General features: G+C 40.2%; 1 protein-coding gene across 3 annotated transcripts in view; it reads right to left on the reverse strand.

Moving 5' to 3' along the window:
* MCTP2 (multiple C2 and transmembrane domain containing 2) overlaps positions 1 to 23,798 on the reverse strand; it is a 269,346-nt gene extending 245,548 nt beyond the window's left edge. The window contains exon 1 of one of the 3 annotated variants that reach the window (XM_026455447.2): positions 23,680 to 23,798. The gene's annotated coding sequence lies outside the window, so the exon portion shown is untranslated. The remainder of the gene's footprint in view (positions 1 to 23,679) is intronic. The other 2 variants (XM_026455445.1, XM_026455446.1) reach the window with 2 other exon arrangements.
* Positions 23,799 to 24,208: the final 410 nt, after the last annotated feature.

A 24,208-nucleotide genomic window follows, 5' to 3' on the forward strand; every position in this document is an offset into this window, starting at 1 on the left:
GAGGTTGCAGTGAGCCCTGAGAAGATGGCACCACTGCACCCCAGCCTAGGTGGCAGAGCATAATTCCGTCTTAAAAAAAAAAAAAAGAAAAGAAAAAGAAAAAAGAAAATGGACCAGGCACAGTGGCTCACATCTGTAATCCCAACACTTTGGGAGGCCAAGGTGGGTGGATCACGAGGTTAAGAGTTCAAGACCAGCCTGGCCAACATGGTGAAACCCTGTCTCTACTAAAAATACAAAAATTAGTCAGGTGTGGTGGCACACACCTGTAATGCCAGCTACTCAGGAGGCTGAGGCAGGAGAATCGCTCAAACCTGGGAGGTTGCATTGAGCCAAGATCACGCCACTGCACTCCAGCCTGGGTGACAGAGCAAGACTCTGTCTCAAAAAAAAAAAAAAAAAAAAAAATGACAACAAATATTTTTAAACTGTGATAGTTCCAAAAAAGCCCAAACAACTTTTCTCTGTAATGCTACCAGGGTATTGTAGTGAATATACACCACTGTTACTAGATGCAAAATGCATGGGAGATAGGGTTGAATTTTGTCTAATCTAGCATCTCCCCTCAAAGTTCCTCCTTTCAATGAATGCTACGAATCTGCTTTCAAAGTCTGACTAGGCTTCTTACAAATTCATCAACTCAGTGGTCAAATCAGACAAGGGTCCTGCCTTTGGGAAGCTAGTGTTCCCATGAGGATATATATCCCATAGAGGATGAGGGAGCATGTGAGCAGAGACTAAGTGACAAGAATGAGAAACACTATTTGAGAAAGAGGATTCCAAAAATAGGAATGGATCCATGCAAAGTCCCAAAGCCAGAACACGTTCACTGCTTCCAACAGCAAAAAGGTCAACAGAGCCAGATCTGCCTGATGAGATGATGTCAGAGAAGGGATGAGGGCCAGCAAAGACCTGGGGTTTAACTTTAAGTGAATTGGAAAATCAGGGCCAGGAGGGGAGGTGAAGGTTGGTCAGAGGATTGATTTTATTTGTCATGGATTTTCAAAGGATCACAGTGTCTGCTGTTTGGAATATGTTTCATGCAGGGCGAGTCCAAGGAAGATGACCAGTGGAAGGGAAAGTATCAAAGGTTCTTTGATTTACAATTTGTTCCTTCATTTTTAGCTTTCTGGTTATTCAGATTTCAGCATTGCTAGAAATACAAAACTACATACCATATCTCACATTAACTACTGCCTGTTGGGTCCACTCACGAAAGAGGAACATGGGCAAGTTGTGCTTATTTTCAGAAAGGTCTATTACTTCTCTAAGTCTCATGCTCACAGAAAAGACCCAATCCATGTGATGGTCTGCCTTCCTAATATTCACTCATGACATCAAAATAGCCTCTCAATTTAAACAACATCATGCAACGTTTTGCAACTATGTACTGGGACTTGCTATCTGAAAGGAGTCCCATATTTAGTAGGAGAACAGCTTAAGGACAAAGTTTAGTATATCATCAATAAAAGTTGTTATTCATCCAACAGACATGGGGAAGAGGGTGGTACATTTTATTCCTACTACAGGTTTAGTATCCCTTATTCAAAATGCTTGGGACCAGAGTGTTTCTGATTTCAGATTTTTGTAGATTTTGGAATATTTGTACATACACAATGAGATATCTTGGCAATGGACCCAAGTCTAAACACTAAATTATGTTTCATACACACTTTATATACATAGCCTAAAGGTAATTTTATACAATATTTCAATAATTTTGCACATGAAACAAAGTTTTGGCTGCATTTTGACTGTGACTCATCACACAGGGTCAGGTGTGGAATTTTCCACCCATGTCATTATGTCGGCACTCAAAAGCTTTTGGATTTTGCAACATTTTGTATTTCAAGTTTCTGCGTTTGGGATTTTCAACATACAGATATCAAGAAAATTCTTCTGTGCACCAAAATGCAGCTGTGAGAAAAAGGCAAAAGCTTTTATCGGACATCTGAGTAAATAAAAATCATCCCTGCTAAAAATCAGATTGTGCTTCATTAACAGAAGTAAGTACAACTGTAAAGTCAACAAAAAAACTATTTCCCTAAGAGCATTCCACAGTTGTCAAACAATGTAATAACTCCCTACTGTTGAATGCTTTTTTTCATTCCTACCAACTTTTCTAACTATTTCGTTTCCCCTGCTTCCTGAGCAAAGATCAGTAGGATACCGAGTTGTGACACTGCCTCGGCTTCAGAATAGCACCCAGTACAGAGTTGACCACGGCTTCCCCTGATCCATCCTTAACAACATGCAGTATAAGCCCAAAGCCTTCCTCTACTCTCTCCCACCAAACCTCCCAGGATTCTTCACGAGATGCAGTGTCCCTTTCTTGGCCTATGGGCATGTTTTTAGAGGCCTTTATGTAAATAGGATTTATCACTACTCAAGAAAGACAAGTATGCATAAAATTAATTATTAAAATGCTTATTATGTCAGACAGTCATAAGTGCTATGACAAAAAAACCGCTAAAACATTAACTATCTAGCCATCTATATCTAAATGGTTAATAGCATAGATCTCATTTACATAGAATAAAACCGTCTCTCTAGATTCGATACTAGAAACACTAAGAGAATTAAAGAGATCTTCCAACCTATATTATATTCCTTCTATAGTCAATCAAAATTCTTTCTATATTAGGTCTCTAAAGCACCTGTCAGATCAAGTCGGAAACTTAGCCGTCTTCCCTAAAAATATATTTGAAATCATTTATGCCCCAATTAGGTGGTTCATCTCGCAAAAATATTGGGATATAGTTATATGATCAAAATGTTAAGGACTATTTCCCAAAATTGTTAATTGACATTACCTCCTAAATTTTGTCTTTAGGAAAAGGAAGAAGAACAGGTCTGATCTTCCAATAGAAGACTTCCAAAAAAATTGTGTCTCCATAAATCCCAGTTTTGTAAGCCCTGTGTCACATTCATCGACATTTCCCAAGCGTAACACATCTTTTATTAAAATGTCAGATAAAAAGAAACACATCTGGGCCAGGCGCGGTGGCTCAAGCCTGTAATCCCAGCACATTGGGAGGCCGAGACGGGCGTATCACGAGGTCAGGAGATCGAGACCATCCTGGCTAACACGGTGAAACCCCGTCTCTACTAAAAATACAAAAAACTAGCCAGGCGAGGTGGCAGGCGCCTGTAGCCCCAGCTTCTGGGGAGGCTGAGGCAGGAGAATGGCGTAAACCCAGGAGGCGGAGCTTGCAGTGAGCTGAGATCAGGCCACTGCACTCCAGCCTGGGCGACAGAGCGAGACTCCGTCTCAAAAAAAAAAAAAAGAAACACATCTGAAAACTTCAAGCTTTAGAGGAATAATACAATGACATTGTTTAAATTCTAAGCTAACTGACAGTTTAGAAATTCTCTTTTGTGAAGTCATTAGTTTCCAAGTACTCATCAATCATTTAAGGTTGTAATCAATGACAAATTAATGCTTACTCTCATAAGGACAAGTATAAAATTTAAATTCACTAATTCATTCACAGCAAGTATGTCTCCAACTCAGTATTTATCAGAACATAAAATGTGTGTCTTCTTAAGTGTTAGAGAGCTGAATTGTACTGATCTCAATTTCATCCACATATGAATTGATTGCTGCAAAAAATCAAACCAGTGGCCACATTTGTGATATTTCCAAATGAAGTGGATAATTCAGGGATGATAAATAGTGGCCCTTTATTTAGCAGTGACTAAGTGCTGGCACTGTCTTCTTGTCCATGAGTTTTCGAAATCCTCACAAATGTTAACAGAGCTGAGTAAAAATGCCAATCCTATGTAAGAAGAAATCAAGGACTATAAACATGAAGTATCTTGTCAGCCAGCAAGTATTAGTGCTAGGATTTGAACCAGGTTCCCTCTGACCACAACATCTGTGCTTATACCTTAGGCTAGATTGCCATCCCTACCTAACTGGGATCACCAAATCTCTACTCTGGGCAAAGCAGTCATGATTCTAAAATAAGAATTTAAAAACCTGAAGAAACATTGTATAATAATTATTAGTGCATCACAATGGGAAATGGTAAAGAAAATTACAAAGGCTGATCAGAAAGTGATAGAATTCAAATATACTATGAAATAAGTAGCAATAATAAACAGAAGCAATCAAGAACATTCCAATGCTGTGAAGAAAACATTTGCTGTTGCCAATCAAATATCGAGGTATTCACAGTTTTCTAACATGTCACCCACCACAGTCTCATCCTCTTTGTACACACATATGCAACCTTGATTTACACCATTTGAAATTAGAGTCATTGAAGGCAAAAGTAAACAGTGAGCTCTGGAGCACCAAGGACCATGTAAAAAGCAGGTGTTTGTTTCAACCCACCATTGAGCTACACTACCACCAGATATTTTTTTTAAGCTGATGAGAAAACTATGTTTCAGTCTCTGGAGTTTAACGGTTACAACTGTGTGATACTGCAGTAGAATGAGGTCTGTCACCCACAAAGATGTGGAATTTACATTTTGTGCATTAAAAAAAAGAGAAACTATTACAGTATCCTTTAGTTCCCCTAGGCATTAACTCAAGGAATAAAATACACACCCCATTTATTCTCTTGAGGCACTCAGAGTACAGTAGGAGAGACAGATAGCAAAGCAGTTCCAACAGTGGGGTGATCTAGGAGGTGTTAAGAATGAGATGCTAATGCAGTTCCTAGTTGATGCATGAATCCAGTGTGATAAAGGCTAGACCACAAAAAATGTAACTAGAATGACAGTGAAGGGACTAAGAAGCTGAATTTTGTAATTTGCTGATTATATGTGTTGGGGAGGAGTAGGGAGGAGGCAGCAGCAGGTGTTTCAGTTGCCTAGATAGGCCAGAGGTAATATGGTGGAACCACCGATTAACATAGGGAAAGGGAAGCAAGAGCCATTTACAGAAGGTAAGGTGGAAGACTGATAAGTTATCAAAGTTGACACATACTATATAGTCCAACCAGATATTCAAGGTGGAAGTTCAGAGCAAAATCTGGGATGGAAATGTGGAAGACAGGAACTGTCTCCCCTCAAACAAGTGTATAAAGTGAAAAGCAAACAAGGCTGGGAGCTGAACCACAGGAATAATTAACTTTTAGTGGCAGCACAGAGGAAAGAGAACTCATAATGAAAACTGAGGGAGAATGGCCAGGGAAGCACAGGAGAGCTGGGTTGGGGGAAGAGAACAGGACTAAGGAAGCTGAGAGAGGAAGTTTCAAGGAGTAAGCAACAATTGCAAATATTGCAGAAAAGTCAGTTGAGGGAAGCGGAGGTGCCCCCATCTTGTTTGGTTACTAGGGAGGGCAGTAAACACCTCAGGGACACAGAAGCCAGGCTGTAATGAGCTGAGAAGCCAGAAAAGCAAAGTATGACAAGAGATAAGATAAAATAAATGATATTTAATTAAGATATGCTAATTGTTAAATCAAACTTTGATAAGTGGAAATTGTAAATAAGGTTCAGATATTAACCACAGATCCTCCAAACATTTCAAAATTACCTGTTTCCCTTACATCATACTTTTCATGTCTTATTTTGATGGCTGGTAACCCTACCTAGGTCTGAAGAGACTCTAGGTTACCCTTTCAACTTTAGGCGACAGATTACAAACTTTAGAATTAGAAAAAGTTAAGCTGTGATACCTTTGAGGCCAAAAAAAGAAAAAAATCTGTAAACCAGAGGCAAGAATAAAAAATTGGTGATTTATTTTTCTCTACTCTGTGTCACCTAATGAGGTGATCAGCACTTAGCACAGGCCTAATTAACTGTTGTCAAACAGAATTGAAGGTCAAATGGCTAACTAGAGATGGAGACATGACTAGAATCCAGATCTTTTGATCTGCCAGGTAATTTTCTTACAATGACAATTCAAAAGGTCACGTCTTACAACTGTAGTAAGCTCTGTAAAAACATTATACTCAATATCACTAATTATCAGGGAAACGTACACGGAAATTATGAGACACACTTTAAACTCACTAGAATGGCTATCAACAACAACAAAACAGAAAATGGCAAGTGTTAGCAAGACTCTAGAGATTGGAACTCTAGTGCACTGTTGGTGGAAATGTAAAATAGTACAGCTGCTGTGGAAAAATGATGTAGCAGTTCTTCGAGAAAATAACCATAGAATTATCACATAATCCAGCAATTCCACTTCTGGGTATATGCCCAAAAGAAATGAAAGCATGGACTTAAACAATTGTGCACCAATGTTCCTAGCAGCACTATCTGCAATAGGCAGTGTCTACAAATGAACAAAATGCGATAAATACATACAACATGTTATTATTCAGCCTTTAAGAAGAAGGAAATCCTGACAACTGCTACAACATGAACCTTGAGGACATTACGCTAAGGGAAATAAGCCAGTCACAAATGGACAAATACTATATGAGCCCACTTATGGGAGATACTTAGAGTAGTCAAATTCGTGGAGACAGAAAGTAGAATGATGGTTGTCAGAGGCAGAGGGAGAGGACAATGAGACAGTGTTTAACGGACACAGTTTCAGTTACACAAAATGAAGAGTTCAGGAGATGGATGGAGGTGACGGTTGTGCAACAATATAAACATAACGTCACTGAACTGTATACTTAAAAATGATAATTGCGGCCGGGTACGGTGGTTCACACCTGTAATCCCAGCACTTTGGGAGACCGAGGTGGGTGGATCACCTGAGGTCAGGAGTTCGAGACCAGCCTAACCTGGAGAAACCCCCATCTCTATTAAAAATACAAAAAATTAGCTAGGAGTGGTGGTGCATGCCTGTAATCCCAGCTACTTGGGGGACTGAAGCAGGAGAAATGCTTGAACCCAGGAGGCAGAGGTTGCAGTGAGCTGAGACCACTCCATTGCACTCTAGCCTGGGCAACAAGAGCAAATCTCCGTCTCAAAAAACACAGATAAACGCATGTTAGGTTATGTGTATTTTAGGATTAAGAAAACAAAAATGACAAAATTAATTTTAAGCCAAGTTGGAATGAATGTACAGATCTAGAAACCGATACATTTTAGGAGATGAATTTGGTAAAGGAAAAAGATGTATTTATTTGCCAGGGTCAAAGTCCCAGGTGACCATGGGTGCTATCTTCACTGTGGCTACGGGCAACTCTGCAGGAATGCAGCCTGACTCACCTCACACACAGATCTTTCAAGAGATGCTCTCAGCCCAAATATTTATGTGAAATTACTATATTTTATATACTGCCAATCAAACAGAAGTCATGAAGTCAACCAAGGGCCAATATTATCTAATCATCTTCCATAGTCATGCTACTTACATCAGTATAAATATCAATGTATTGCTTCTCATTTAGATAAGACATTTTCTTAAACTTGACTATGAGGACATTTTCTGCTGCCTCTCACTCTATAAATACTCAACACCAATTCACATTTCATAATACAATGAAGACAGCTTTTTCCCAGAGCAGATAATTTCTGTACTAAAATTGTTGGGCTCTGCTGTCAATTTTGCTAGCTCCATCATACTGAACTCTATAAGTAGCAAAAAATCAAAATGTATTATTTCAGGCCACATTTCTCTTAATGTTATGATTGTTCTCTGCATGATTTCACCTTGCACAGCTCATGTCATTTTATATAACAGAGATAAAGACTGTTATTCAGCTAATAGAAAAAAAAATAGGTAACTCTCAGTCCCTGTAGTAAGGTATAAATTCACTTAACTAAATTTTGTTTTCTAGGTAATTTCATGGTGTTAGCTCTTTGAGGAGCCAGGTGCTTTGCCTTAATGTGTTTTTAGATTTAGAGTATATTAGAGAAAATCCATAGAAAAATACAGGGTTCATAGGCTTCTACAGTAATTCCCAATACGTGCTCATGAAATGAAATTTTAAATTACTCCATCAGCACAGGTGAAGGAGAGAATGTCTTACACAGTTTGCACAAGGTGACAACTGAGTTACTACAAACTATAAATGTTCTACAAGCCTAGGAAATTTAGCACAGAATACATATTAAGTGATGTATTTTTAGACACATACATACATCTGAAACAGAAATATGAGTCACTCATTTTCATCCATGCAGTCATTAAAAATTAATTCTCCAATGCTATGTAGTCATCTGGAAAATAATTCATGGTATAATTTTAAGGGAAAAACACAAACTACAAAATTCTATCAAAACTATGTTTATGGCTCTGTGAAGTGATGTACAAGTATGACTTACATTGGAAAAAACAAAAACATGAAAAAAATACTGATGCCTGATATTTTCCCAAGGTGGATAATATTTGTTTTTTTTTGTTTGTTTTTTTTACTTTTTATTCCTTCTACTATTGACATAATGTTTTGTAATAAGTGATTGTAAAAATAAAAGTAATGTTTGCAGTGATATTTTGTGTATGTGCTTTCAGACAACAGAAAGAAAAAGTTTAATCAAAAACATTCTTGGATGACAACTAGATTTCTGGTGACCAGCTCATATCAACTCATGACAGCTACCTGAAGAGCTATTATTAAACAAAGATTTTGGCCGGGCCCCGTGGCTCACGCCTATAATCATAGCACTTTGGGAGGCCGAGGCGGGCGGATCACGAGGTCAGGAGATTGAGACCATCCTGGCTAACACGGTGAAACCCCGTCTCTACTAAAAATACAAAAAAATTAGCCAGGTGCGGTGGTGGGCGCCTGTAGTCCCAGCTACTCGGGAGGCTGAGGCTGGAGAATGGCATGAACCCGGGAGGTGGAGGTTGCGTTGAGCCGAGATAGCGCCACTGCACTCCAGCCTGGGCAACAGAGCGAGACTCCATCTCAAAAAGAAAAAAATATTCTGAGACTCAGAGGGAAATGTGATGTCATCCACTTGAACATCGGCCTTGGGCTTTGGAAAGGGAAGCAATGGTTCTAGGCCGGTAGTACCATCTCCATCTCCATCTCAGCACAAATATCAGAAACATAGATCCTACGGAAGGACCAGAAATATCCTACAACTTTCTTTAAGACAATTCAAGAGGCCTTGGTAACTCAAGATATAGCACAGCTAATAAGTTCTTATTCAACAGCCAATATAGAAAAGTCCACATATACTTTTAGAATATTCTAAATAACACAGTGCTCTGCAAAATAAAGGAAACCACTTCACACAGTACAGGCATATTACAGGAAATCAAGACAGGTATCTATTTAATGTGTTTATTCCTAGGTTGTTAACTCCTACTTACGTACAGTAAAATATTATCATGTTTATCATCTCTGCACAGAAGCTCCAGAGAGAGAACAATCACTACAGGCATCTATCTGCACAACACAAGTGCTTGAAGAGCATCTAAGCTCGAGTTTAACATTTAATTTAGTAAATTTCTGCTTTTCTACAAAGGTATAATTCTGTATTACCATTCCTTCCGACTCTCAGGACCCAAAGCATACTGTTCTATACTGAGTTAATCAACAAGAAGCACAGAGAACCTGTGTAAGCTACCACAGCAGGGTTTACACCACTGGGTAAGTTTCCACGGACCCAGCAGGGAGGGTTCTTGATTAAGACACTTGCACCTTTGCAAAGCCTGTCTATTTCGGCTCATTGATCACCAAACAATTCAAATTTCACAAATCATATAAAAATCCAGTGTCAAAAAGATTCAGACTAAAAGTAGAGGAAGCTCTAATTTCCAGTAAGTATCTTGACACAAGCGGGCAGAATCTTGACAGCCTGAGAATGACAGGACTGTGTGGCATTTACAGGGAGCTAAAAGCAACAAACGAAAGAACATATTTTAGGCATGAAAAGAAAGTTAAAGCAAGCCTGGCCACAGTTCTAGGCTTACCTAACCGGCCAATGTAATTGGAAAGTAGACACAGGAGCTCTCATTAGGAGCAAAGTTCGGCCAACTTGGTTTGTGTGAAGGTAGGCTCTACTGAGCCACAGTCAAGTCCTTGCCTGGTAGAGGCCTATTATTCCGAGATGGTTCAGTTCTACTTGGTGGAAGGGTAATGCCTGTGTGAAGTACAATGCTAGAGACCTAGCATAAGGAGAAAATGGGTGCATCGAACACTTGGGGTGGAAGTGTAGGGATTTTGTTTCCTTATTCAAGGCTGTTATTAGTTGTATAATGTGACCTTTGCACAGATCAAAAACCTGGCTCTTTCAGGTCCCACATCAGGAATCACCTCCTTAACCAGTTCTACCCCAAGCCTAACTCTAATCCTGACCTTCTAGTGTGAAGCAGCACCTCCATGTCATAATCTCATCACACCTCACATTCTTGATGACCCTAAGGGTCCAACATTATCATGTTAGTTTATTTACTTAATCTCCTAATCTACTCCTCAGTACCCTCCTGCAATACTGTAAGTGCCCTGAGGGGAAGAGACTGGATTTGCCTAGTCCACATCAATACCTGGCACATTGCAGGTAAGTTTTGATGGAATAAACAAATGAACGAATTCAGAAGAAGATTCGTTTTATTAATATCATGACTGAATATTTACTAGAAATCCAAGCCTGTCTAGAGACTAGTTCATCAACCTAAAGAGCCTCATGACTGTTAAGCTTTTTGGAAAAACATGTTGTTTAATACATATTTATTGCTCTATGATAACGTACAGGGCAGCTTTTTACAGAGGCATTAAATTAGTAATGACCATCAGTCTTACTGATTGGAGGTCGGGGAGTAAACTATGGTGAGGATGCACCTGTTTTATCTGCTTGGACATCCCATCTGGTTTTTCCCAATCATTTCATAATGGAATGACCCACGCCTCTTAACATCTTTACAAAATCACCATCAACAGGTTGACAATGAAGCCCCTGCACTCCACAACAGAGTAAGGCCCATGTAAGTGATCTCAGACACTATCAACCAAGAATTGAAGGATCCTAGAACTGGGCATGGTGGCAGAAGTCTAAAGCCCAGCCCTCTGTCCCCTCTTTCCATTAACATTTGGATCTCAGTAGGCAGAGATCCTTTTCAATCCTGAGGATCCTGGAGATAGCTGGAATCCCCCAGCATGTTGGGACTAAGAAAGGGCAGCAGGTGAGGCACCCAGGAAGCACTCATGAGAAGCTGACTGATGTGCATCCAGTGCCCTCTGAACTGATCCAAATGTTTCAATCAAAGGAGAAAAAACTGCTGCAGATGAATTAAAAGGAATCACATGCACTCACGCACACACACACACACCTCCTAAGCCCTTTTTTGGCCTGTGACTCTACAAAGGTTTTTAAATATAAATTAATAAACTCTTCCTACACTCATGTGAAGCATGATTTCATGAATATATTTCTCAACCTGTGTGGGATGCATTAACGTGACATTTGCCCAGATCATGGGAGTCTGTCTCAAAATACTCAAAGGGGTTACTCACTATCAAAGATGGCAGTCAGCACTCATTAGTATTTATAAGGCATTCCATTATAGCAGCATCTCTCAAATGAAAAGGTAAAGAACATTTATCAATATTAAAACCATCATCTTTTAAAAAGGTTATATCGATTTTTCTCCACCACTCGGATTCCATCAATGCCAGTGTCAGTGCGATGAAGTGGACATTATCATGTAACAGCTTAAATTGATAATTCCCAAATGAACTTTCCCTGGTTTTCTATCATTTCTCAGTCTGTGGATTTTGCAACCCATTTCACAGAGCCTCAGCTAGAACAAAGGCTTAGAATGATTAAAAACATCCAAATCAATCTTCCCACCGAGCTAAAATAGTACAAATGAGTTTTTAAATATGAAGCAATTATTAGGTTCTATTAAGGGAGGTAAACATGACACATTATAGGGCATTAAAGTTAAATGAGTCTCTCCACCATCAATATTACCAAACAACAAGAGCAGCAGCCACTGCAGCTACTCCTTAAGGAGAGGTCATGGTACCTCAGGTGACAGGTACTAAGCACTTTAGAAATACTATCTTATAATCCTCGTAACTCTATAAGGTAGGTACTATTAGAAGCCTTATTTCACTGACAAATAAACTGAGGCACAGAAAGCTTAAGTAACTTTCCCAGTGACACACAGTTACTACATAGTAGAGCTGAGATCCAGGCCCATCGGCTCAGCTCCACATGCTTGACCTCTAAGCCACCTGTCCTTCAGTCTCTGACATCTCATTTCCTCTAGGTGACTGTTTCAGCATCCATTCCTAATATGTGTAGTGTTGCAAAGCGTCCTTCAGCAAAGTTCCAAGAGGTTACGCAAGGTGAGGGGAACAGAGATAAGACTGACAACCTCTCCCCAAGCCTTTGATAGCCAGTCCTTCCCATTCTTCCAGACTCACATCACATTTTTCCTCCCCACTCTCAGCCTACACAGACCTTATCTGCCTTTAAAAAAATCCTCTCTGCTCCCAAGAGGTTACCACTAACAATCTTTTCATGAAGATGAAGCTTGACACTCCAAGGAGACAAGTTTTTGAAACTAGAAGACATTTCCATTTTCTCTATTGTCCCGTTTAAACATGAAATCATAGCAAATCAATATTTTTGGCTGTGGGTGGGGGGGGGGTAGCAATCAGAAATGTAGGTATGTGCTCCAATGAAGCCATTGACTGGGTTTCACCTTCCAAAGCTTTCAAAGGTACTCTTTTGTCTATATATATAGGAAACACTGTCAGCTAACCCCAGAAGTGGCCAGGCTTTCATCAAATTATACGGTAATTACCAAGAAACCACTAAACCCAGCACTGGCAATACGATATGTGCATGTCCAATACTCACTTTCTGACCTCAAAACTTAGTTAAAAATGCAAAAGGGAAAAACATTTTTAAAATGAAAATAAAAATCTAAAGTTTAAAAAAGTCTTTCAGTGTCTATTGTCTCATCTCTAAAAATAACAGCCTCAAGCTGGGTAAATAGACTAGATTTTTAAAATTGTTACTGGCCCAAAAATGTGCCTCCTGTTTCTTTTAATACTGTAATTTAGTATCAGGTCCTACCATCCTTTCTCATCCTTATCCTGGTTAGAAGGCAATGTAGAAAAAAACCTCAGCAGTGCACAGATGTCTGATCTCTGAGAAAGCTGCCATAACATCGTAGGCACGCACTTACCGAAATCGCTGTAGGTTTGCTTATTACGAAGAATCCAGACTCCCTCTTTCCCTTGAATAATAGAAATTGATGAAGTATCTATTATGTGCAAGGCAGTCTGCATGTATTATTACTATCCACAGGCATCTCAAAGTATTTTCATCTCCATTTTACAAATGAGAAAACTGAGTTCCAGAGATGTCAAAGTCCTACAGCTAATATATGGCAGAACTAATATTTGAGCTGGGGTTTGTCTGAATTCAAAACCCAGAGTTTCCCCAGTAGCAAGGTGGTTTGAGAGAGCCACAGGGTAGGCCTTCATAACTTGCTCACTGGAGTGGAAATTTTTTAAGTGGTTCCACTCTGCACCTACCTCATCAGAAGTGGCCTACAGGAAGTCTTGCTGAATGGAGAGAATAACTTGGAACCTTTTCTTTCCTTAATCATTTCAACAACCATACACAGTAGTGCTAAGTCTCCTGATCTCAAAGAAACTAATAAAATCTAATGATAAACACCAGGCTTTTTAAAAAACTATAAAATATTAAACAAATTCAAAGTCTGTTTAATATTCTCAGGTCCAAGGATAATTTTTTAAATGACATTTTAAAGACAAAAATAAAAAGCCCTATTTTCTCACCACTGAATTAAACCTGGTAACTTTTTTTTTTTTTTTTTTTTTAAGGTAGCTATGCCTTAGGAAACTACAGTTGTGCCTAGAGGCACAGGATGAAAAGCGACTTAGCTCAAACTAGACCATCTTCACAAAGGAACCACTAGTAAGTTTCTAGCACTCATTTCCAGAAAAAAAAAAAAAAAATATATATATATATATATATCTGTATTCGTACGCCAGCACATAGTATTGTTCTATACTATTTTATCCTATGCTTAATCACATAATTTAAAAAGCAACAATAATACAAATGCCTTGTAAGTACTAAGTCAATCAGCTCTGACCCACAGCCACCAGCAAAAAAATATCGACAGGCAAGAGCTGGTTTTCCAACTGGCCAGATTTAGGATATTACTACAAACCACAGAAACGACCAAAATCGCACAAACAAGACATCCAGAATTGGTCAGCAAAATTTACATTAGAAAATAGCTTAAACAAAAATACAAAATTACCATTCATAACCCATAGTAAAATGGCTTCTTACTGGAATGAATATAAACAACAGTGATGAGTGTTCTCAAAAGCAGATGAGGCTGTGCCCGGGACATCAGATTATAGCGTTCCAGGGAGTATTAGTTACATTCTTCCACCACTTTCCACTGCCATTTGGCATCTGCTCTTACATCCTAGAAAGCCACAGACTCTACGTGAAACTAAAGGAGGATCCCTAGGAGATATCTCAGAAGCTCTGCTGGGGATAAGTGGAGTATTCAGAGAAGTAACCCCAGCTTCTCGAAGACCAGGATAACCAAAACATCCACCACATTTGTATACTCTGGATCCTGAAAAGATCTTATTTGATAAGTGTGTCTTAATGCTACTAATAAATACATACCAAAAAAAGTACCTTGATCTAATCAATAGCACCACAAGAATTTTTCTGGGTTTTGAAATGCCAACATCTGTATATATTTAAAAGGTTACCTCATTCAAAAACATAAAAACACAATGAAGTTGTTCTCACGTGAACACTTAGGAATTAAGTGTAGTAATATTTAGATGTGATTGCTAGCTTTGTTACACAAATCTACCAATCCTGTTTACAGTATCACTTGGATCAGATAAAGGATAGGGACTTTTCCAGATTACCCAGTTTCATATATACACAGTCATCTGGCAGGAAATTGCTCTAAAATGACATATTCATCAAGACCATGCTGCATTTATCTTCACAACAGGGTTCAGCGGGATTCCAAGTCTACATGGAAGTGGTTTTAAAGCCTCCCCTGTCATGAAGGATTTCACCTTTGCACTGAGCCTGGGAATGCACAGAACAGCTACTTCCAAACTCAGGAGGTAGAGGAATTTCTGAAATCTCAGTTGGAATGGGTCTTGGAACCCCTCAAGTCTTGTGGTGAAATAATTTCCCTGGGATACAAAACAGAGTGCAATGGTTGAAATGCTTGAAACAGCACTAGCTTGAAATCAAATAACAGGGGTGGAAAGCAAAAAAAGACATAGGCCAGATGTCCAACCCAGTTGGGTGACCTTGTGCGAGTTCTAGGTTTCTCTGAGTTTCAGTGTTGCCTTCAATAAAATGGGGATGATTTCTACCTAGTATGGTTCCTAAGAGGATTAGCATGACTAAGATAATGCTACCACTGAGTAGAGGCTCAGAAATATCAGGTAGTTGGCACACAAAATAAAATATACAGCAGCTAAATCTGTATGTCCTGTAAACTAGGAAAGCAAAAACTTCTACAAAAAAAAAAAAAAAAAAAAAAACACTACCACTGAAAAGGCACAGCCTGACAACTGAACACAAAAACTAAACAATAAAGTAATAATTCTGGATCTTGGGCTCATAGTGACAATGCTAGAAACTGACACATGGCTTTGGAAAGGAAATTGGAGAGGAAGTAGTTAATAAAAGGACCAAATACCAGTCCGTTATTACTGATCAGGGCCACACCTATCTGATCAAACATAATTTGGGGGCACACCAATAGTTCATGACATTTAAAAACAATTCATCAGATACTTTCCAAGCCTCACCATGTCTTTTGGTTCAAATATTAACAGAGAAAACTTCCCAAGAACCTTCTTTCTCATTCTTTGCCAAAGCTACATGTCTCTTGCCAACTCACATGAGGCTTAAGGGAGTGAAAGAAATGTCAGATAAATTCTACCTGTTTAGACAGGCCTAAAATGCTAAAGGCAACTTCCACCAAGGACTCCTACAGAATTCAAAACATAGCACAATGTCAGAAAAAGTAGATGATACACATGCCAACGAGGAAATAAGGAAGACAGGGGAGGGAGCTCATGTAAGTAAAGACCTAAAGGAAATGGAGATAATTATTTACTGGGCCCGTTCCTACAACAAACAAGAAACCTTCAAGTGAAGCAGTGTTGCTGTAGGACAAGGAACTCAGGACAGATTCTACCCAACAGATGTTGTCACCAGTTGACCCAGTGAAAATAATAATAGAGCCTGCAGCACTCCTGAGCCCCAGGTTACTCATGAAGGGGCAACTGGAGGTGGAACAGCTGATCCCAAAGGTCATTTCCAGACTGTAACCCGAGGAAGCATATATATATCTTTTACGTTGAGCAAGATTATTATAGCAATAATGGTTATTGTAATCCAAGAAATATAATGTTCTTTTTTCACATATTACCCAAGTTCTCAGACTAAATCCAAACATGTTTCATAATGTAAAAAGTAGTTCCCCAACCACCACCTTAAAAAAAGCATTACACAATCATTATTTTTGTTTTTGATTTTGGTGTTTTTGTTTTTTAATTTGGGTGTTTTTGTTTTTAGGTTTGTTTTTTTTTTTTTTTTTTTTTGCACTGTCAACTCCATTGTATCTTGGATTCTTCAAAACCCTTCACACAACATGAGCATGATCACACAGATAGGTTTAATACTTTCTTTTCAGTTTTCCCCATCAGTTCACAGACCTCTCATGAATACTCCTACTTATTACCAACTTTTCATTAACAAAGCTTAAACAGACTAGCCTAGGCTTTCAGTTCCTCAAAAGCATCCATCCACTGATTTCTCAAAACACTCCCTCTGTGCTTCTCCATCTCCTTCCTGCCAGGCCTAGGTGGCACTGCCTCTGGAAGTGGCCTTTACCACCTGCTCTCATAATGCACTGTCCCTTACCCTTAATGAACAGCACACTTCATTGTAATCACTTGTGAAATTGTCTGGCTTCCCCTCTAAACTGTAAGCTCTGAGAGGATGAGGATCTATTTGTTTTATTCACAAAATTTCAGCACATAACATGTATAGCACATGCTCAGTGAATACTTTTTGGATAAAAGAATTTTTTTTTCTCTTAGCTACTTTTTAACAGTTTTAAAAAAGCCTTCTACTTGGAGCACCTGAGAAAACCTATCTATTCCATATAAAAATATTCTAACATCTGGCCAATCCATACAATATACAAAATGGTATGATTCATTTATGATACATGTGATATACATAAAAAGTTTTTTTATAATAGAAAATAACAAGAGAATATATGATAAATGTTTTACCTCATAAAAATTATATGGGCTCAAATTCTGAACACTAGCTTTCAACAACCTCCTTGTTTACTCCTCACTCCACTGTGTCAACGAAAAGAGTAAAATATTTTAAGAGATTTATTCCAAGCCAAGTATGAGTGACCACGGCCCGTGACCTAGCCCTCAGGAGGTCCTGAGAACATGTGCCTAAGGTGGTCAGGGTGCAGCTTGGTTTTACACATTTTAGAGAGGTGTGAGACATCAATGAAATAGGTTTAAGAAATACATTGGTTTGGTTCAAAAAGGCAGAACAACTAAAAGTGGGTGGGGCAGGGGGTGGCTTGCAGGCTATAGATAAATGTAAACATTTTCTGATTGACAATTGGTTGAGTTTGTCTGAAGACCTGGGATCAATAGAAAGGAAATGTTCAGGTTAAGATAAAAAACTGTGGAGACCAAGGTTCTTTTGAAGTCTTAGAGTGGCTGCCCTTAGAGATAATAGATGACAAATGTTTCCTATTCAGACCTTAAAAGGTGCTAGACTGTTAATCTCTTCAAGATAGGGAGGGCCTGGAAGAAAAAGATCTAGCTTTAACAGAGATTCTTTATAGATGCACATGTTCCCCCCACAAAGGACAGCTTTGCAGGACCATTTCAAAATATGGCAAAGAAATACACTTTTTCAGTAAAATATTTCCACTTTCTTCTTTGTCAGGCAATGTTATGCCAGAGTCAAACTGGAAAGTAAGTCATGATATATATGGTTAAATAAAACTCACTTGATAAGAATTTATAGTTTGTAGGGCATGACTCCCCAGACCCCTTAGATAAGAATTTGGGCAGCATTTAAAAAAAAAAAAAAAAAATCAGAGTTTAGTCCTGTCCTCAACTGCTTTCAATGGCTCTTGTTTGCTTTTTCACATTGAGGACCTCCTTCTACCTCCACCTCTCAAACATGGCTCTCAAATATCTCAAAGGCCAAAGGGAGTGGAGGATTCGTCTCCATCCTCTAAAGAATGAGTTCAGTTGATTGAATTATTCAGTTATTATAGCAACTGCATGATTTGATCAGTTGATAATTAGTCAATTATTCAATTACCATCCAAAGACCAGTTCTTTCAAATCTCTACATTGCCAACCTCTTTCCTGGAGTGCAGACCTTTATCCTATCCAATTTTCCACCTAAAATCTCTACCTTGGGGTCATCCAGACATTTCAGACTCAGTGTCCATGAAGGTCATAATTCTCTGAAAAGAGGCTTTTCCTCCTCTAATACTGACTTATGTTATTGGCACCAAGCCAGCAGCCCAAGGCTCAAACCTGATCCGCAGGCCCAGCACCTCCCTCTTTTTCATCACCCACCTCCACCTGGTCACATGTGTAATCTTCCTAGTTATCTCTCAAATCCTGCCATACCCCCACTTCCCTAAAGCCTTAAGTCCAATAACCTACCTCCCTCCCTCCTGAGCTACAATAACTTCTGAGTGCCTTTCCTGCTGACTCACTGCCAGAGGGAGGGCATCTATTCTGTTCTTCCATAACATTACATACAAGGACTTCTATTCCGGTCCCTGGGGATCATGTCTGTTTTGGTCACACTGTATCTCTTCTGGTGCCTAACATAATATTTAGCACAACTAAGCAGGCAACCAGTGATCACATGAATGAATAACTGCATAGATGACACAGCTGGCATTCTCAGAATTAGATTCTGCTGCCTACCATAAACTCAAATTAATGTTTGTGTAAACATTTTTTTCCAGAGGGGAAGTAAAGGCACAGCAATCTTAGGTTTATACCCGAGAGTAAACCATCACTCTACACACTAGCATGCATTTCCATGCCAGTATCTGTACATTCTTATTCACGCTGCCTGACACCATGGGGCTATATGATTAAAAAAAACAAAAAAAAAGGATAGAATCATGGGCAACAGTTTTGTTTTTTTTTTTAACCAGGAAAAAAAAAACAAACTATAATAGAACAAGGCACAGCTCTTCTGAATATCTTCCAAAACATAATGAACAAACACAACATCACCTTCAAGTCCTCTGTGGCCTGGGGAGGTGCTTGGCCTCTAGGAGACAAGCCTCTGTCTAATAATCAGATCAAATCCCAGCATTCCTAAACAAGGAAACAAGGCCACCTTCCATAATCACCAGCATCACTCCCCACTGGGAAATCCATGAGCCCTTAATAATGACGCTATGGGAAGTGGTATTTCCATGTGATGTAATCATTTATATGGAATCATGTCTATTCACTCATGAAATTTTAAAAGTCTGCACTAGGAGTAAATGCCAATAAAGTTCTTCCTCCCTAGTGTGGAAATTTGTCTCTAATGAAAAATTTCTTAACCACAGTAGTCAGCAAATGACTAGGATTGTTAAATAGGTGCATCCCAAGCAATCCCAGGCATGCCTCTCGGCCAGCACCAACACACAACAGTAGCATCAATGAAAATTCTACCAGGCAAGACAAAAGAGAAGGAAGGTTCTAACACCAGACAGCTTGTGCTTGAATCCTGGCTGAACCACTTTCCAGCTGTGTGACTGTGGACAATTTCCTATTTCTCTCTCTTTCAGTTTTCTCACATTTAAATCCAGGTGATCATAGCCCTGCCTTATCCAGGGTTTGTACTGAAGATTAAGAGTTGATATTTCTTAGCAAAATGCCTGGCACAACCTGAGTGCTCAATAAATGTTAGTGACAGTAATACAAATTATTATAACACTAATATATTACTATTATTAATTTCAATTCCCTCCCAGTGATCTCCACAAGGGATTCCATGCCCTATCTGTTCTCTTAAATATTAAGACCAGTGGTTTTCAGATTTTAGCATGCACCAGAATCATCCAGAGGGCTTCTTAAAACACAGATTACTGTGCTCTAGATGCAGAGATCCTCATGTGGGGTGCCTGAGAACGTGCATTCCTAACAAGTTAATCTTAAGTACATAGGCGCTGCTGGACTAGAAGAACATCAGTGGAGGAGAATGCATGGGTCTAAACCACCAGGGATTTTATTTATTTATTTATTTATTTTTGAGACGGAGTTTTGCTCTTATCGCCCAGGCTGGAATGCAGTGGTGCAATGTTGGCTCACTGCTGCAACCTCTGCCTCCCAGGTTCAAGTCATTCTCCTACCCCAGCCTCCCAATTAGCTAGGATTATAGGCGTTGCCACCATGCTGGGCCACTTTTTGTATTTTTAGTAGAGACGAGGTTTTGCCATGTTGGCCAGGATAGTCTTGAACTCCCGACCTCAGGTGATCTACCCAACTTGGCCTCCCAAAGTGCTGGGATAACAGGCGTGAGCCACTGTGCCCGAGCACCACCAGGGCTTTTAATGGCCCTCTGCTCACTTAGAATGGCCCTCCTGGACTCCATCGCAGTAACTCCAAACTCAGCTCAAGCATCAGGAACCCTCCAGGGCTCCCGTGGCATCTCTATGCAAGCCTATAACCAAAGCACTGTGATCAATGAAATCAGCTCCGTGAGACTGGGAGTTCTTGACAATCGGGACCTCACCTTACTCAGGACTTGGGACATTAGAAAACTCCCAATAAATGGTGAGTGATAGTTGGAAAAGCCAATGGCCAAAGGCATCCCTGAGAAATAAACCAACCCGCAAAGTTCTCAGAACTTTGAGACCAGCTCTCAGAACTGTTCTGAGTGTCCACAGTGTCTTTGCCGTCCCATCCAGCGGTCTCTTCTCTGCTCAATGGAGCATGAGTCCTTTGCCTTTAACCACAACTTTCCTTCTCACTTTTGAGCTTCAACTTTGGGCTTCTCACTACCAGGGCCCCCCATGGGTGTGACAAGCTGCTGGGAGATGCTGAGTGTTCTCAAGGAGAGGGGAAGCCAGGTTGCAATCAGCACGCCTATTTTTGTAAGCATTTCTGGTACATTGCCCAAGATCTCCACAGAAACCGGCAGAAATCTCCAGCAAATTATCATCTCTTTTTCTCATTTTAAATACATATTCACTTTCACATCAAATTTTCTTAAACAGAGTCTCCAAATTGTTTACCATTCAGGCCTCACAAAACTTGGATCCGCCCCTGCTTCACATCCTCTATATATTCTGCTCCTTCATCACCCATCCTGGCTCCCCATGAGAACACCTTACCAAGTCAAGTACGCTTTTATAAATACCTCCTAGGAAGGATTTAACGGCTCTGCTCCTAAAGAGGAGTTTAAGGTGTCCCGCTGGTTTCACCTTCAGGTGAAGATAGAGAAAAAGAAAAAAAAAAATCTGTGCCAAGATTGATGCAGGCAAAATATTCTACCTGATCCTTTCATCACAGGCAAAGCCTTTTCTCAACAGTTAACTGGCAACAATTCAAGGTAATTTAAATATAAAACCCCTTCCATTTGTGTGTAATTACCAACAATTACAAGAAAAGTTTTAAGAAAACAAGTACTCTCCAGGACAAGAAATATTATTTGAATTCAGAGTACTATTTTTCACTCACTTTCCATTCTCCACAGTATAATAATTTTAATTTGAAAAGTACTTTCCTGGTTTACATGCACTTAAAGAAATTGTCAGTTGTTGTAAATCCTTTACTCAAAAGTCAAATAAGGAACTTGATTCCTCGCCAGATCATCACATTGTAGTACTCCACACTTCTGGAAATAGGTTTAAGGAAAAATACACATTCGTGTGTGAGCACAGATTTACGCAAAGTTCTTTCCAAGTGACAAGAGACCTCTAAATCATCTTGCAGCTATAAGAAGAAATCAAGCTGAAATTGATTTCAAAGCCCACCCAGCTGAGAAACTCACTTCTGCAGGAGTCCTTAGTAAAGCACACGAATAATATGAAAATTAGCTGTTCCTTCCATGTGTAACAGAGAGAATATATATGCAATTTTATTAATTGGTCCTGTTTGGATATATCAGGCCTTTCAAAATACATTAAGACACGTAATAAATTTTATCTTTTAAAGGTAGCTGTTCATCTACTTGTCACAGGTAGGTCATAGTTTAACCACACAAGTGCAATGCAAACAGTGCTCACTTTATTCCTGAGGACTACTTTACCTCCATTAATCCCCAGGAGATAGGATCTATGAATATAAATTTGAATTTATATTAAATCTGCAGGATTTACACTCTCCATCTTAGAGACAGCATGGAATAGTGAAAAAGTATGAGTTCTGCACTCAAATAGCCACATGCAATTTCTAAATTCACCACTGACCTTGTACAAATACTGGACTCCTCTCTGCCTCAGTTCCTTAGCTGCACAGGGGAATAGTATCTACTTTGTAGATTTCATAGACAAGATAAAGTGCCTAGCATGGTGCTTGGCACAGAGTTAATTCCTAATAATCTTATTTTAAGCATGACTTTGACAATTCGTATTGTTTTGGAATGACTGATCAGGTTAATGACAGATACTCTTCAAAGATTTACATTCTCCCTGCATTTAAATACTTATAACCAGCGATTTGCACAGGTGCTGCTGAGGCAAAGCGCAGCGCCACTGGTCTCTTTCTAAACACCCACCTGTGAGGAATAAGTGCCTTAAAATGCCCCTTTGTATTAATATCAACACCTGTGCTACCCCACAGACACCAGCCCGGCTCTCAGAGGTCTGCCCCTTAACAAGTGTACAACAAATATTTGTTAAATTGAAATGCTACTGATTCAAGCAAAAAATTAATGCTAATGGAAATCATAATCCATACAAATCCTTCAATAAGTGGTGTCTGAATTCTGTGCGTCTTGAAGCAAGTGTTCTAACGTCTCACGGTTCACTTAGAAGCTGCTTGGTACCTTAAGTGTTCGCACCCATGTACCTTCCAGACCAAGCTCTTGTAAGCCTCTAGAAGAGGCTGAAACCCTCAGTCAGCATCGCACAGTTCATTCAGACTAGAGAAAACCTCTTTTATGGCAAACCAATCATTTAAAAAAGCCGTCAGCAACCATTTGCTGAACAAATGTACAGAGCGGTGGGGAACTAATTGCGGAAACTAATCGCCTCTCTAGTTCACCACCAACATCACCGTCGTCTTTATTTTTAACTTACTTATCTTTAGTGGGATTGAGACACTGTTACCTACGCAATTATCCCAAGGATTTCTGCTCTTGTGTCGCTCAGCAAATGTCAGCGCAAAGAATTAAAGTTGAACGTCCGGGTCTCTACGAAGAGAGCGCATCAAAGCCCACCCAGCTGAGGAACTGACCTCTCTGGAAGGAGCCCTGAACGCGGCGGTGACTAACTCCGTAGCGCCCTGGAGAGACTGAATGTGTGGCCTTTAAAGTGCAAAGAAATCCTGGGGCAGGCTGCCCTCCCCTAGTGCGCCTTCCAGTACGCCACGCCTGGATTTCTGCCTCCAGTCCTCAGGACACCTTTCTAATCTCTGAACCACATGCAGCTCCGGCGTAGTACTCCACTGAATCCTCATCCTGGACCTTCCAGGTCCCCAACTCCCAGCTTTGGTTGAGAGAAGACGCCCACCCCAGGAAAGAGCAGGCGGCTATCCTGCTGCCCAGCCCACGCGCGCTGCCAGGTGAACCCGGCACCGCCCTCACCTGTGCGAGGCCGCGTTCGGGGGCTGCAAAGCTGGGCCGGCGCGCGCCCCTCACCTGCGCGGGACCTGCAGTCACCACTCGGGAGCGCAGGGAGCAACCCTGACGCGGCGGGGGCGGGGGCATCACCGAGGGCCCCCGGACTTCCTTGGCCCCCCCGGCCCTTGCGAGCCCCGCCTTAAAGGGGAGGAGGCGGCCACGCGTCACCTTAGAGCAGCCTCCGACCAAGCGCCCGCGCTGCCGCCCGGAGCTCAGCCGTGTGTTGCAAGGAGGCGCTGTGCTTGGTGCTGGGCACTGGCTGGGCGTAGAGAAGGCGATTACTTGTAATTCATTCGTCTGGGTTGGCTCACAGGAAAAGGAAGGTGTGTCCAAAAAGTCCAAAGTGAGGAAATAAGACGAGGATGGCTTGCAAACTCGTAAAGTCTTAATAAGCCGTCTTCGCTGATACTCAGAAGGGTTCTCTTGGCTGCTATAGGTCCCTAATAGATTCATGTGAAGAGAACAGCCTCCCTTTGTAACGCCCTGACCCTGG

Source organism: Piliocolobus tephrosceles, chromosome 6, assembly GCF_002776525.5.
Source record: "Piliocolobus tephrosceles isolate RC106 chromosome 6, ASM277652v3, whole genome shotgun sequence".
NCBI lineage: Eukaryota > Metazoa > Chordata > Mammalia > Primates > Cercopithecidae > Piliocolobus > Piliocolobus tephrosceles.